The sequence below is a fragment of the Scyliorhinus torazame genome, chromosome 24 (assembly GCF_047496885.1).
Source record: "Scyliorhinus torazame isolate Kashiwa2021f chromosome 24, sScyTor2.1, whole genome shotgun sequence".
Classification (NCBI taxonomy): Eukaryota; Metazoa; Chordata; class Chondrichthyes; order Carcharhiniformes; family Scyliorhinidae; genus Scyliorhinus; species Scyliorhinus torazame.
This window is the reverse complement of record NC_092730.1, coordinates 51956087-51972274: the sequence shown is the minus strand read 5'-3', so window position 1 is coordinate 51972274 and position 16188 is coordinate 51956087. Positions and strand designations below refer to the sequence as shown.

General features: G+C 53.3%; 1 long non-coding RNA gene across 4 annotated transcripts in view; it reads left to right on the top strand.

Moving 5' to 3' along the window:
• Positions 1-16188, top strand: part of LOC140400061 (uncharacterized) — a 66771-nt gene that overhangs the window by 24187 nt on the left and 26396 nt on the right. The gene's annotated exons all lie outside the window — the stretch shown is intronic.

Below are 16188 nucleotides of genomic sequence, written 5' to 3'. Positions count from 1 at the left end.
TCGCTTGGACGTTTGCCAGGAGTATGCTGGGGAGAGGGGTCTTGAAACCACGTTGCTTCAGTCTAACCTGCAGACCGCCGCGTTTCCCTCGCTTCCTCGGTTGGCGGCTGCTGCTGGATGATCCTGGGATCCGATGGCAGATGTCAGTTCTTGTGGAAGGTAGGTGGTCGTGTCTGGCGGGGTCCAGGGCGCTGGCGGGGACAAGGGCGCTGTTTACGTAACTGGGGTCGCGTCTGGCAGGGTCCCGGGCACTGGTTGAGGTAGCGGGGTTGCAAGGGGGGCACGTTTGCAATCCGGATGGGTCCCAGCCTTCTGCGGGCACGGGAATACCTTGCAGCAATTTTGGGTCCTCGCACGGGGTCTCCGCCGTTTCGGGAGTCCTGGGTAGTGGGCAGGGGTTTCCTGAGGCAGGTTGGGCTGGGTCCCATGGTCTGTTCCCTCCCTGGGTGCTGCTGCGGTAGGATCTTGAAGTGGGCCCGTTCGGGCCTCCACGTGGATTTTTCTTTCTTCCATCACCAGGTAGGTCGGGTTGTTGGGCGGGCCTCTCAGGTTCGGGTCGCTGGGCGGGTCTCTGGGGGTCGCGTTGGGCCGGGTCTTGCCGTCGGGGGTCGGGAGCTCCGGGGACTGGGCAAGGCGATCCGGGGGCTGGCGTCGGTAGTTAGGCCGGGTTTGGAGCTCCGAGGTCTGGGTCGGCTCCAAATCGAGGTCGGGGCTTCACTTCCGGTTTGGGCCCGATCTTCTTCCAGGTCGCGGAGGTCAGGTCGGGTCGGGTCAAAAGGTCTCCAAGGGCTTCGGAGGATGTTCAAGCCTGCAAGAGAAGATAAAAGAGAGAGGATAGTAATAATGTTAGTTTTAGAATTAATTTTTAAAAGATTAGAACGAGTATAAGTTAAGTAAAAAGTGGATCTGTTTGGGAGAGCTCGCAGAGAGTTGCCTCGCTACGGCGCCATCTTGGTAAAAGATGCCGCTTTCGCTGCCCAGTGTTAGAATTGAAGGTTTGGGAGGGCTAGCACTCCCCTGGATTTTGGTTTCTGTTGGACCTTCTTTGTGATCCTAGCATTCTTTTCCCCCTATACAAACGCCATGATTAACTTGTCCAGTGAGTTAAAAAAGGCCTTGGGGATATAGATTGGGATCAATCTGAATAGGAAGAGGTACCTGGGCAGTACGTTCATTTTGATTGTCTGTACTCTCCCCAACAGGGAGAGTGGGAGTGTGTTCCATCTCTGCAGGTCCTTTTTGACTTCCTCTGCCAGACTGGTCATGTTCCATTTGTGGATCCCCATCCAGTGATGAGCGATTAGGATCCCCAGGTAGTGGAATTTGTGTTGGGATTGTTTAAACGGCAGTCCCACCAGTGCTGCCCCTCCCCCTTGCGTGTTCACCGGGAAAATCTCACATTTGCTCATATTGTGTTTAATCGGCCGAGACGGCACCAATCTCTTTCAGGAGCGCAATGATTCCTTTCATGCTGCTTTGTGGGACCGAGATGTAGAGGAGCAGGCCATCTGCAAAGAGTGAGACTCTATGCTCTCTGCCTCCTCTTCGGATCCCTCTCCAGTTCTTTGCTGTTCTGTGAGCGATCGCTAATTATTCGATCGCTGGAACGAACAGCAGCTGTAACAGCGGGCATCCCTGCCTGGTGCCCTTGTGGAGTTGGAAGTACTGGGAGCTGGTGTTGCTTCGCCATTGGAGCATTGTACAGGAGCTCCACCCAGGAGGTGAACCCTGATCCGAGCCCGAACTGCTCCAGCACCTCTATCAGGTACTTCCACTTGACTCTGTCGAAGGCCTTTTCTGCATCCAGGGAAACGATCACCTCAGGTGCTCTGACCCCTGATGGGATCATGAACACGTTCAGCAGGTGCCTGATGTTCGATGTTAGCTGTCTACCTCTGACAAAGCCCGTTTGATCCTCTGCGACCACCTCTGGTACGCAGTCTTCCACTCTTTTGGCTAGGATCTTGGCCAATATTTTGGAGTCTACTTTTCGTAGCAAAATGGGTCTGTATGAAACGTATTCAGTCAGGTCTTTCTTAGGTATTAGCGAGATTGAGGCTTGTGCTAGTATAGGTGGCAGTCTGCCCCTTGCCAGCGAGTCTGTGAACATCTTCCTCCGGTGTGGGGCCAGTGCTGTCACAAATGTTTCGTAGAAGTCCGCCCGGAACCTGCCTGCATGGAGCTTATACTCTCCATGATCTCTCCCAGTTCTAACGGTGCTCCCAGGCCCCATTTTCTGTCCTCCCCCATGACTGGCATGTCTAGTCTATCAAGGAACTGTTTCATCCCTGAGCCCCCTGTTGGGGGCTCTGAGGTGTACAGTCGCCAGTCAAAGTCCTCGAAGGTCTTGTTAACCTTGTTTGGGTCTGTTTCTAGTGTGCCTCTGTTGTCCCTAATTTGCGCGATCACTCTGGTGGCTGCCTGCTTTCTCAGCTGGTGTGCCAACAGGCGGCTGGCTTTGTCCCTGTTTTTTTATAGCGGTCCCCGTGCCTGGCGGAGTTGGTGCACTGCTTTCCTCGTGGAGAGCAGGTCAAAGTCCATTTGTAGCTTTTTCCTTTCCGCCAAGAGCTCTGCTGTTGAGGCCTAGCCGCTCTCTCCTCTCTCTCCCTTTGCGCTTTAAAGGCAATAATTTCCCAATTTTCTTTTTTAAATTTAGAGTACCCAATTAATTTTTTTTTTTTTTTTCCAATTAAGGGGCAATTTAGCGTGGCCAATCCACCTAACTTGCACATCTTTGAGTTGTGGGGGCGAAGCCCACACAAACACGGATAGAATGTGCAAACTCCACACACAGTGACCGAGATCAAACCTGGTGCCTCGGCGCAGTGAGGCCGCAGTGCTAACCCACTGCGCCACCGTTCTGCCCAATTTCCCCTCTAATCACGGCCTTCAGCGTCTCCCAGAACGTGGAGGATGAGACCTCTACCAATCTTGTTTGTCGTATACTCCGCTGTGGCCTGTGAAACCCTCTCACTGAAGTCCTTGTCGGCCAATAGGGCAGTGTCCAATGTCCATGTGGGGCATTGGGTAGTGCCCGTCCCCAACCTCACTTCCATGTACTGTGGAGCGTGGTCGGAGATTATGATTGCGGAGTACTCTGCCTTGACCAGCCCTTGGAGCACCGATTTTCCAACCACAAAGAAGTCAATCCTCGAGTATACGTTGTGGACTGAGGAGAAGAAGGAGAACTCCTTCTCCCCTGGGTGGGTGATCCTCCATGTGTCCACCACCCTCTTCTGCCCCATGAAGCGACCGGGTTCCTTCTCCATGTTCAAGGTCTTCCCTGCTCTGGGGTTTGACCTGTCTGTCCTTGGGTCCTGGACACAGTTAAAGTCCCCCCACCCCCCACCATGATCAGTCGGTGCGTCGCTATGTAGGATATTTCTGCCATGGTCTTTTTCATGAATTTTACGTTGTCCCAGTTGGGAGCAGGCCGCACAGGAAACCCATCTGCGCGGTACGAAAAGGCACGGGGGGTGTTTCCGTGTGGCGGCTGGGGTTGTGGGGTACCGGCGGCCGGAGGAGGTTCCGGGGCCTGAGACCAACATGGAATTCCGTCTCAGCAGGGGTCCGTTCAGACGGGATGCCACCGCACAACTGCACCGTCTCGAGTCCAAGGGGCCGAGCACGACCGTTTTGAGGCCTCGGATGGGCTTGGCCGCGTGCTGGATGGACACAGCACCGCGCTCGGCGAGCTCGTAGGGCATCATCCAGTCCACTCCTCTGCCACCCTGCACGTCCCCGATCCTAGTCACCCCGGCATCCGCAGCCCTCCGCTCCACCAGCACCGGAATGGATATTGGCAGAGGTGCGGATTCCTGAGCAGCGGCTCCCTTACGAGAGCCACTACTCCTGACAGCGAAGAGCTGTGGCACGTGGGGACCCTGTTCCTGACTTTGAGACGGTCCTGGTACAAGACAGGCAGCATCAACAAAGAATTCTGAAGACCTTGCTGGTCACCGAACAGGAGCTGCACATCGTAGTTCAGGCCGTGCACCTGGGGGAAGAAATACTTCGCCCGGACACACCATCGTGGAGGAGGCTCAACGTCCAGGTATCGCTGCAGAGTCTGAAGGCGTAAAGTCGTGATCTGGATGCGAAGGCACACCAGCGCCTGACCGCCCTCCGCAAGCGGGAGACTGCAGACCTCCGCAGCGACCCAGTGCAATCCATTGTCCCAGAAGAACCGAATCAGAGTTCTCTGGATGCCTGTGACAAAGTCAGGAGGAGGGGTCAAAGTGACCAGCCGGTACCACAACATGGAGGCTATCAGCTGGTTTATGATGAGAACTCGACCCCTGTAGGACATCACTCGGAGCAGTCCTGTCCAGCGTCCCAGGCGAGCGGTGACCTTGGTCGCCAACTCCTGCCAGTTCGCCGGCCAGGCTTCCTCTGCTGGGCAAAGATAGACTCCCAAGTCGAGGATGTTGGTCCAAGTAGAGGATGTTGGTCCGGCTTCAGCTGAAGGGTCTGAGCTCCTCTGGGAGGGGGTCCATCTGCCACGGACCGACCAGGAGTCCGGAACATTTAGCCCGGTTGATCCCAGCAGAAGATGCGGCGGAGTACACAGCCTGGCACTCTCGCATCCTCCGCAGGTCACCGGGGTCAATGAACATGAGCAGCACATCATCAGCGTAAGCGGAAAGGACCACCATGTTGCTCTGTTTATCTGGTTATAAATATAAGAACATAAGAACTAGGAGCAGGAGTAGGCCATCTGGCCCCTCGAGCCTGCTCCACCATTCAATGAGATCATGGCTGATCTTTTGTGGACTCAGCTCCACTTTCCGGCCCGAACACCATAACCCTTAATCCCTTTATTCTTCAAAAAACTATCTATCTTTATCTTAAAAACATTTAATGAAGGAGCCTCTACTGCTTCACTGGGCAAGGAATTCCATAGATTCACAACCCTTTGGGTGAAGTTCCTCCTAAACTCAGTCCTAAATCTACTTCCCCTTATTTTGAGGCTATGCCCCCTAGTTCTGCTTTCACCCGCCAGTGGAAACAACCTGCCCGCATCTATCCTATCGATTCCCTTCATAATCTTATATGTTTCTATAAGATCCCCCCTCATCCTTCTAAATTCCAACGAGTACAGTCCCAGTCTACTCAACCTCTCCTCATAATCCAACCCCTTCAGCTCTGGGATTAACCTAGTGAATCTCCTCTGCACACCCTCCAGTGCCAGTACGTCCTTTCTCAAGTAAGGAGACCAAAACTGAACACAATACTCCAGGTGTGGCCTCACTAACACCTTATACAATTGCAGCATAACCTCCCTAGTCTTAAACTCCATCCCTCTAGCAATGAAGGACAAAATTCCATTTGCCTTCTTAATCACCTGTTGCACCTGAAAACCAACTTTCTGCGACTCATGCACGAGCACACCCAGGTCCCTCTGCACAGCAGCATGTTTTAATATTTTATCATTCAAATAATAATCCCTTTTGCCGTTATTCTTACCAAAATGGATAACCTCACATTTGTCAACATTGTATTCCATCTGCCAGACCCTAGCCCATTCACTTAGCCTGTCCAAATCCCTCTGCAGACTTCCAGTATCCTCTGCACTTTTTGCTTTACCACTTATCTTAGTGTCGTCTGCAAACTTGGACACATTGCCCTTGGTCCCCAACTCCAAATCATCTATGTAAATTGTGAACAGTTGTGGGCCCAACACTGATCCCTGAGGGACACCACTGGCTACTGATTGCCAACCAGAGAAACACCCATTAATCCCCACTCTTTGCTTTCTATTAATTAGCCAATCCTCTATCCATGCTCCTACTTTCCCCTTAATGCCATGCATCTTTATCTTATGCAACAACCTTTTGTGTGGCACCTTGTCAAAGGCTTTCTGGAAATCCAGATATACCACATCCATTGGCTCCCCGTTATCTACCGCACTGTTAATGTCCTCAAAAAATTCCACTAAATTAGTTAGGCACGACCTGCCCTTTATGAACCCATGCTGCGTCTGTCCAATGGGACAATTTCCATCCAGATGCCTCGCTATTTCTTCCTTGATGCTAGATTCCAGCATCTTCCCTACTACCGAAGTTAAGCTCACTGGCCTATAATTACCCACTTTCTGCCTACCTCCTTTTTTAAACAGTGGTGTCACGTTTGCTAATTTCCAATCCGCCGGGACCACCCCAGAGTCTAGTGAATTTTGGTAAATTATCACTAGTGCATTTGCAATTTCCCTAGCCATCTCTTTTAGCACTCTGGGATGCATTCCATCAGGGCCAGGAGACTTGTCTACATTTAGCCCCATTAGCTTGCCCATCACTACCTCCTTGGTGATATCAATCCTCTCAAGGTCCTCACCTGTCATAGCCTCATTTCCATCAGTCACTGGCATGTTATTTGTGTCTTCCACTGTGAAGACCGACCCAAAAAACCTGTTCAGTTCCTCAGCCATTTCCTCATCTCCCATTATTAAATCTCCCTTCTCATCCTCTAAAGGACCAATATATACCTTAGCCACTCTTTTTTGTTTTACATAGACATAGAATTTACAGTGCAGAAGGAGGCCATTCGGCCCATCGAGTCTGCACCGGCTCTTGGAAAGAGCACCCTACCGAAGGTCCAAACCTCCACCCTATCCCCATAACCCAGTAACCCCACCTAATCCCCATAACCCAGTAACCCCACCCTACGGGCAATTTTGGACACTATGGGCAATTTAGCATGGCCAATCCACCTAACCCGCACATCTTTGGACTGTGGGAGGAAACCGGAGAACCCGGATGAAACCCACGCACACACGGGGAGAACGTGCAAACTCCGCACAGACGGTGACCCAAGCCGGAATCGAACCTGGGACCCTGGAGCTGTGAAGCAATTGTGCTAACCACCGGAGAACCCGGTTTCCTTGTATTTGTAGAAACTTTTACTATCTGTTTTTATATTCTGAGCATGTTTACTCTCATAATCTATCTTACTCTTCTTTATAGCTTTTTTAGTAGCTTTCTGTTGCCCCCTAAAGATTTCCCAGTCCTCTAGTCTCCCACTGATCTTTGCTACTTTGTATGTTTTTTCCTTCAATTTGATACTCTCCCTTATTTCCTTAGATATCCACGGTCGATTGTCCCTCTTTTTACCGTCCTTCCTTTTTGTTGGTATAAACCTTTGCTGAGCACTGTGAAAAATCACTTGGAAAATCAATATGGCAGTCAATATGGTCGCCTTCCTTAATCCTAATTATGTTTACTTTAGAGTTGCCAGGTATCTCTCGATACCGCCACAAGGTTCAATCCCGAATACTGATCAAAGAGCCAATACACCAGTTAGTTAGTTCAAAGTCAATACTATATATTTACACACACAGTCAGATCTACTCATGCACAACAGTACTACAAACTAAACTATCTCTAACGCTAACGCCTGTACTTAACTTCGGGTGCCCACTTTGTCAGAGGAACAATGGCCGTTGTTTGGATCTGAGGCTGTTGGGTTTGAAGATACACAGGAGAGCAGCGAAGGTCGTCCGTCTGGTAGCGAGCGTTGACCTTGAACTTACTTGCTTCTGGTGATGCTGGTGGATGGGTCTCTGTGCTTTGAGAGCCAAGTCCAAGAGAGTGAATCTCTCCTGGGGGTTCCTTCTTTTCCTTGGAGGGGCTTTGCGCGCTTTTAGGTGGGCCTTAAACTTGGTCCCAATTAATTGGGCCGCTTCTCGATCACTGTTATCGATCTTGACCAATAAAGGGGTGGGTGCCCTGATGGCTGGGCGTGTCTCAGGTGGCCGTTGGCCTTGCTTTGTTTGTGCTTTTCGGTTGGGGAACTGGCGCCGGGATGCCTGCAATAGTATCGATGACCTGAGTGTCATTCCTTTGTTTCCCGGAGATGGGCCATCAATATGCTAATCGACCCATAGTTTCAATCCCGTCTGGGAGCTGTTTCCCAAATATCCATTCAGGCTCTGTGCCTGCTTGTTTTCTAGCATTGTCCACAGTTCCCTATATTCTTTGCGAGAGTCCATTTTGTATTCTGGAAGTGGCCATCCCAGATGGCTACAACCGCCATGCCCGGCTCGCACAGAACCAGCCCCGACAACCTCCTCCGCAGGAGGCGCAGGAAAGGCTCCACGCAGAGAGAATAAAGTTGGTCAGCCCTGACGTACTCCTCTCCCAAAGCGAAGGGGCGCCGTCAGGGACAGGTTAACGTTAATCAGACACTCCGAGGCAGCGTACAGTAATCGGATCCGGGCGACAAAGTGCGTCCTAAACCCGAAGGCTTGCAGAGGCCCGAGCAAATATTCGTGCCCCACCCTGTCGAACGCCCTCTCCTGGTCAAGAGACCGGAAGGCGCTCAACATCCCAGTCGTCTGGGAATGATGGATGTCCCGGACCAGATGGATATTATGGTAAATGGTGCCGTCCAGGACGGTGTGGGACTGTCAGGGTGGATCATGGTAAATGGTGCGGTCCGGGACGGTGTGGGACTGTCAGGGTGGATCATGGTAAATGGTGCGGTCCGGGACGGTGTGGGACTGTCAGGGTGGATCATGGTAAATGGTGCGGTCCGGGACAGTGTGGGACTGTCCGGGTGGATCATGGTAAATGGTGCGGTCCGGGACGGTGTGGGACTGTCAGGGTGGATCATGGTAAATGGTGCGGTCCGGGACGGTGTGGGACTGTCAGGGTGGATCTAGGTAAATGGTGCGGTCCGGGACGGTGTGGGACTGTCATGGTGGATCATGGTAAATGGTGCGGTCCGGGACGGTGTGGGACTGTCAGGGTGGATCTAGGTAAATGGTGCGGTCCGGGACGGTGTGGGACTGTCATGGTGGATCATGGTAAATGGTGCGGTCCGGGACGGTGTGGGACTGTCAGGGTGGATCATGGTAAATGGTGCGGTGTGGGACTGTCAGGGTGGATCATGGTAAATGGTGCGGTCCGGGACGGTGTGGGACTGTCAGGGTGGATCATGGTAAATGGTGCGGTCCGGGACGGTGTGGGACTGTCCGGGTGGATCATGGTAAATGGTGCGGTCCGGGACGGTGTGGGACTGTCAGGGTGGATCATGGTAAATGGTGCGGTCCGGGACGGTGTGGGACTGTCAGGGTGGATCATGGTAAATGGTGCGGTCCGGGACGGTGTGGGACTGTCCGGGTGGATCATGGTAAATGGTGTGGTCCGGGACGGTGTGGGACTGTCAGGGTGGATCATGGTAAATGGTGCGGTGTGGGACTGTCAGGGTGGATCATGGTAAATGGTGCGGTCGGGGACGGTGTGGGACTGTCAGGGTGGATCATGGTAAATGGTGCGGTCCGGGACGGTGTGGGACTGTCCGGCTGGATCATGGTAAATGGTGCGGTCCGGGACGGTGTGGGACTGTCAGGGTGGATCATGGTAAATGGTGCGGTCCGGGACGGTGTGGGACTGTCAGGGTGGATCATGGTAAATGGTGCGGTCCGGGACGGTGTGGGACTGTCAGGGTGGATCTAGGTAAATGGTGCGGTGTGGGACTGTCAGGGTGGATCATGGTAAATGGTGGCGTCGGGACGGTGTGGGACTGTCAGGGTGGATCATGGTAAATGGTGCGGTGTGGGACTGTCAGGGTGGATCATGGTAAATGGTGGGGTCGGGACGGTGTGGGACTGTCAGGGTGGATCATGGTAAATGGTGCGGTGTGGGACTGTCAGGGTGGATCATGGTAAATGGTGCGGTCCGGGACGGTGTGGGACTGTCAGGGTGGATCATGGTAAATGGTGCGGTCCGGGATGGTGTGGGACTGTCAGGGTGGATCATGGTAAATGGTGCGGTGTGGGACTGTCAGGGTGGATCATGGTAAATGGTGGGGTCGGGACGGTGTGGGACTGTCAGGGTGGATCATGGTAAATGGTGCGGTCCGGGACGGTGTGGGACTGTCAGGGTGGATCATTGTAAATGGTGCGGTCCGGGACGGTGTGGGACTGTCAGGGTGGATCATGGTAAATGGTGCGACCGGGACGGTGTGGGACTGTCAGGGTGGATCATGGTAAATGGTGCGATCCGGGACGGTTTGGGACTGTCAGGGTGGATCATGTAGTCCAGCACAGGGCCACGGAGCAAAGACATGACCTTGGCAAATATTTTGTAGTCCGTGCTGAGGAGGGAGACCGGTCGCCATAACGGCCCTGCACCACGAAAGGGGCATCTCCCCGGTCACGATACATTCCCCAGGACCCCGCGTAGTCGCTCCCCAGGACGTCCCAGCACGCACTGAAGATCTCCACGGTCAGCCCGTCCAGCCCTGGGGTCTTGCCCCTTGACAAGCTGTCGAGGGCGCCGGTCTTGATGATTGACGGTTTGGTCGAGCCTCCTGACTTGCTCCAGGCCGACCTGCGGCAGGTCCTCCCACAGAACTCTGCAAGCGTCCTCGCTGCACGGATCCGGAGTATAGAGGTCAGAATAAAAGTCCCTGATTAGGGTCCTGACCCCCTCCGGATCCGAGACGAGGGACCGTCGTCGGCTGACGGGCCCTGCATCCTCTTTCCAGCGAGTAGAAGGGGGAGCCACGGTCCATATCTGTCAGGAAACTGATCCGCGACCTCACGCATGCGCCGTGGGACCCGACAAGTTGCAGGTCCCGCAGCACGCCCGCCTTCTCTCTGTACAGCAGCCCCAGGGCCGGGTCCTCATCGTGCTGAGCGAGACGTGACTCTAGATCGAAGACCTCTTCAGCCAAGTTGGCGATCGTGGATTTCCGCCCCGCCGTCGACCGCTTTGTGTACCTCTGACAGAAGGCGCGGGCATGAGACTTGCCCACGTCCCACCATAGCCTCAAGGAGGGGAAGGCACCCCGCTTCTTTCTCCAGCCGGCCCAGAAAAGGCGAATCCAGTCCAGGAACCGCTTGTCCTCCAGCAGCAGGTTGTTAAAGTGCCAGTACGCGGGCCGTGCCTGAGCGCGGAGCTGGCCGAGCCCCGCCCACACCAGGTAGTCATCCGAGCACGGCACCTGCTCCACAGGCCGTCTGAACGCTGGGCAAGTACGTCCTAGAAATGTAAAGACGGTCGATTCTGGACGCTCCCAACAGAGGGCCCACAAATGTGTCCAACTGCGATTCAGGATGGAGAGTTCTCCAGGCGCCAACCAAGTCGAAGGACCTGACCAGGTCCCTTAACTTCACCACCGCCTGCGTGCTGCACTGGACTCTACCATGGTCCTTGTCCTGGAGGGTGCAATTGAAATCCCCTCCAAGGATGATGCACTCGCCCACAGGAATGGTGCCAAGAAGAGTGGACACTTTGTCAAAGAAAGCCGTTTGCTGTGGCCCGGCCAGGGAGCGTATACATTCACAAAGTGACGCACCACGTCCCCGTCGAGGACCGTTAAATGCAACAGACGGCCTGGCACTGGCTCCTTGACCCTCCAGCTCTCTGGCTGAAAATGTGGAGCCAGCAAGATAGCCACCCCGCCCGAACGTGGGGCCAAGTGACTCATGAAGACTCCCCCTTGCCACTCCAGGGTCCACTTAGCTTTGTCCCCCGGAAAGGCGTGGGTTTCTTGCAGGAAGCACACCCCGTACTATGCGTCCCGGAGGACAGAGAAGCACTGGAAACGGTGATGCGTGTCCCTGCTGCCGTGGATGTTGAGTCTGGCTATGGTTACCTCCAAGTCAGTTGTAGCGTGTGTCCTTCACCAATCACCCATAACTCTGCTCAGAGGGACTAGAGGGTTGTCGCCCCCTCCACTCCCTCAGGAGCCCCCCGAGGAACAGAACAGCCTGTCGCTGCTCCCCCTGGTCCGAGTCGATCCCACCCCCAGGATCACCCTCAGGCGGGTTCCTCGCAGGCTCCCCCTCCCGCCCCTCCGTGGCGACACTGACCCCGCCGCCGATGCCGGGCCCTCGGAGAGACCCGGAAAGACCCGGGAACAGGTCCGGGTTGGATCCTGGGCTCCTTGGCATCATCTGCTTGGGCCTTGTGAGCGGGGAGCCTTCCTCGCCGTCGCCCACCCACGACCCGAAGATATAGGGGCTCTGGTGACTGCTGCAGGCCCCTGGCCGGGCACGGGGTCAGTACTCGTGATGGGGCCAAGGTGTGGATGGATTCGGTCTGACCGTCACGCCGTCTTCCGTTTGGCCTTTTTAGGCTGCCTCTGGTCTATTGGAGTCTCCCTCTCCCCCGCCAGCAGCCGCGGTGTTGTCAGGGGCCGGCTGCTGGGCAGACGAAGAGGTGGTAGAGGAGAGGGGGGCAGTGCCAGACACGGCCGACCTGGAGATGGTGTTGGCAGCGGCCGTTCGGGTGGGGCAGTTCCGGCGAATATGCCCCAGCCCTCTTCAGGCATGGCACCGCAGACCAGATCACTTTATGATCCTTCCCTTGGTGGGGAACCACAAAACCTCCCAGCGTGACCTCCTCCCGGGTCAGGCGGGCAAAAGCCTGACGCTCCGAGTATACATGACGGAGGGAAGGGTCCCGAGGCCGAGTGTCAGCGGCGCCACCCCGGACCTGACCTCCCCCAGGAGGTTGAGATGGGGGAGGAGGAGACACGTTCGGCGATGGCCTCCAGCGGGTCCACGGCCATGTGTGTCCCACCCACTGTGAGCCCCTTTCCAGGACACGGTGGACCGCCTGCTCGGCCCGCAGGAAAAACACGGCTTTGCCGTACATCCTAGAGGCGGCTACGATGGCCAAGAGGCCGATGACCTCGGCCATCGCACGAGTTAATGCCTCGATGGTCATGGTGGGGTGGGCATAACATTTGACCCCAAGTTGCCGCGTTAGTAGGCGGAAGGGCGAGGGGGCCGCCGAGGGTCGAGAGGCTGTTGCACCCGCATAGGTTCTTGGCCGCCCTGCCCCCGGCAGAGTGGAGGATGCCCCTGGGGTACTGACCATGCCCACACTTGGTACGGCACAGCCATGTAACTGAAATCAGAGTGCTGGGGGAAGGACGTGGCACAACAACAGCAGGTGCCACAGGGGAAGGTGCTGCAGGGCAACAGCAGATAGTCACTGTAAACGGGCAGCGCTCTTCAGACCCGGAGGGGCCTAAAGCAAAGTGGCAACTGCCACACCCGCCACAGGGGGTGAAAGAAGTGCGCGGACAGCGCTCTTCAGCCCTGTGGCCCCCAAGACAAAGTTCTTCGTCTTCACAGCAGCCCCTGGCGGTCCCACTCCCACTTCACCCCGGGAGGGGGAATAGCACCAGGCCCCAGGTGGTCCTACCTCAGGCAGAGGGGTGGGAGGACAGAGGTCAGGGCCTTCACCCCGGGAGGGGGCAGCAACAGGCCCCAGGTGGTCCCACTCTCTCCTCCAGCAGCAAAACATTTCATTGATTGACTTCATTTTCACCCCTTTCCAATTTGAAATTGAATTTGGTTTACACACTATCCTGGCTCACACAGTCCGCTGGTTGATACATTTCAGTGGCTTTGGACAATTGTCTGGTCTTGGACAGTCCCCTGGTTTGAAACACTCCCCTGATTTCCACACTCCCTGGTTTACCCACACCACTGATGTAGTCACTCCCCTGGTTTCCAATTTGTAATTGAATATGACTTGAACACTCCCCTGGTTTACACAGTCAACTGAGTCACACGTTCTCCCCATGTTTCGTCTGGGTGCTCCGGTTTCCTCCCAGTCCAAAGATGCGCAGGTTATGTGGATTGGCTATGCTAAATTGTCCTTAGTGTCCAAAAAAGGTTAGGGAAAGTTTCCGGGGTGAGGGTTGAGGTGTGAGCTTCGGTAGTTGTGGGGCTGGTTTAGCACAGTGAGCTAAACAGCTGGCTTGTAATGCAGAACAAGGCCAGCAGCGCGGGTTCAATTCCCGTACCGGCCTCCCCGAACAGGCGCCGAAATGTGGCTACGAGGGGTTTTTCAGTAACTTAATTGGAGTCGACTTGTGACAATAAGCAATTATTATTATTATTAGTTTGCTCTTTCCAAGGGCCATTGCAGACTCGATGGGCCGAATGGCCACCTTCTGCTCTGTAAATGTTATGAAATCTATGAACTCCGCTCCAGTTGAAAGCTTCTCCAGTCTCCACTTGAATAGTTGACATCCAGTTCTGAGCAGCTTGCAGCACTTTCTCTGTAAGGTGCACCATGACATACTGCCAAACCAGGATTTTAAAATTCTTCTTCAGTTTCTTCTTCCGTTACTGCATGTTTACCAATAATAATTCTTAGAATATGTCATTGCTCAGGTCTCTTGTTGCATGAGACCTGGTCTCGTCCTGATGTCTGAAACTGCCTTTTCCATTCTGCTTAAGTTATGAATGTTCTTATCTGTAACATATGTACTACATCAATGACATTAGTATGAACTTCATCAAGCACCGATACTGTCTATGGCACAGTGATGGAGCTGGATTTTGCTGACATTTTTTGTATAATTGAAAAATACATTCCAGCTGTAATACATTGAGAATACCTTTAATACCTGCGACTCCAGTTCATGTATTCCAAGAAGTTTTCATCGTAAACTTACACACATCGATTAGGAGCTGCCAGATGTGTACAACTATCATATTCATTTTAAAGCCACGCAGAATACACGGGCAAAATGCTGGAGTTAAAATAAATCATTCTCTGCCAGAATCTGAGCATTATGGAATAGTGTAATAAACAAAAAATGTGTATTACAGATGAATCCATACATATGGATTGTAAACAGACAGGTGGCCCATAAACCCACAGCAGGGTTTTATTTCAGTCAGGTTTTTCTCAATGTTGTTGTCACTGCTCTTCTAACATTTTATCCAAAAACATTCGCAGCAATGTTCAAATGAGCCCCAGTTGTAAATCAAACATTCTGGATTCTACTTCCGGATGAAGGGCGGGATTAATAAACATCAGTTAGTCCTGGTAAATGAAGGGAAAATGGATGAACTGAATCAGCAGTATTTTACAGAGCAGTACTTTTAAACTGTTTTTACCTGCGACCCATTTTAACCAACCGGCCATCCTTTGGGACCCATGCTGGCCAGCCTTTGGTACCCACACCAGCTGACCTCCGTGACCCACTATGTTCTCTTACCTTTAATCCAGTAGGTGAACTTGCTTGGTCCTTATGATCTCACTCCAATCAGGTTTAGAGGTGAGGGCAGTGCGTGTATCAGGTGCAGAGTTCAGCTGGTTCCTTTGTGCTGTCTTCATCCTTTTGAGGATGAAAAATCCAACCTTGAACATGTAGATCCTTGTGATGTGTAATAGCAAAAGAATGCTTGTTTTACTCCGTACTGGGTACTCCTCGGAGACGCTACGCTGGAACTCTGAAAACCTCATGGAGTTGTGCCGTATTTTTAATGTGCTGTCACAGGTAAGGTGCAGAAGCTCAGTTTGTACATTTGGAGTCAGCTATAAATCAGTAAATTGAGTCTGGGGTCTCGAACTCAAAGGGAGTTTTCACCAACCAATTCTCTCTCAAAATCTGAAACTTCTCCTCTGGAAAATAGCGATATAAACTGTTGTTCAGTGCAGCCAGTCTATCGACAGTTCCCTTCCTAACCGTTTTCTTCGAGATGTCATTGCAGTGTGGGGAACATGTAGTAGGTTTGGCTTTCTACGCGCAGTTGCCTAACGTTCAATTACTTTTGGAAAGCTTCAAATTCTTCACAGCGCCAAAAGCAATCATCCTCCTTCCCTGACAATTTGCGGTTCAGTGTGTTTAGAATTGAAAAGATGTCTGCAAGGTAAGACATAGAGAGCTTTCACGTTTCATCAGCAAACAAATCAGCCAGAGGAGATCCTGATTTGCATTGGCACAATTTATAAAGACATACCTTCAAATATCACCTTTATTCTGCTGTGTTCCTGTTTCCAGCTTCTTCTTAATGGGTTGTTGAGCAGAGGCCGTGGAGCTCACCCCAGCTCTGCTTTGTGTTGCTGTGGACTCTCCTTAGCGACTCTCTCCCACAGATTTAGATGTGTGATCCGGGCCTGTTTGTGTCTCTGACCCTCTCTTCCTTATTACAAAACCGTCCATTTTCAATTCTTCACAGCTGCCAGCTACAAAATGGAGGATCTGCTCTCTGGCGCCGCTTCAACCTGCTGTTGCTTCAAAGAAGCTGCCCTTGGACAGCCCGGTGACGTCAGGAGGTGGCGGTCCGGCCCGCTGTGTACCGCGCCTGGGCACTGCCTGATCGGGCTGAGTGGGCACGCATGCGCGGTATAGCCGGCACCCGGGACAGTCCCTGGAGAGCGACGTGTTATTACCAGCAGAGAGAATGTGCTGCGGCCGGCAGAGGGAGGC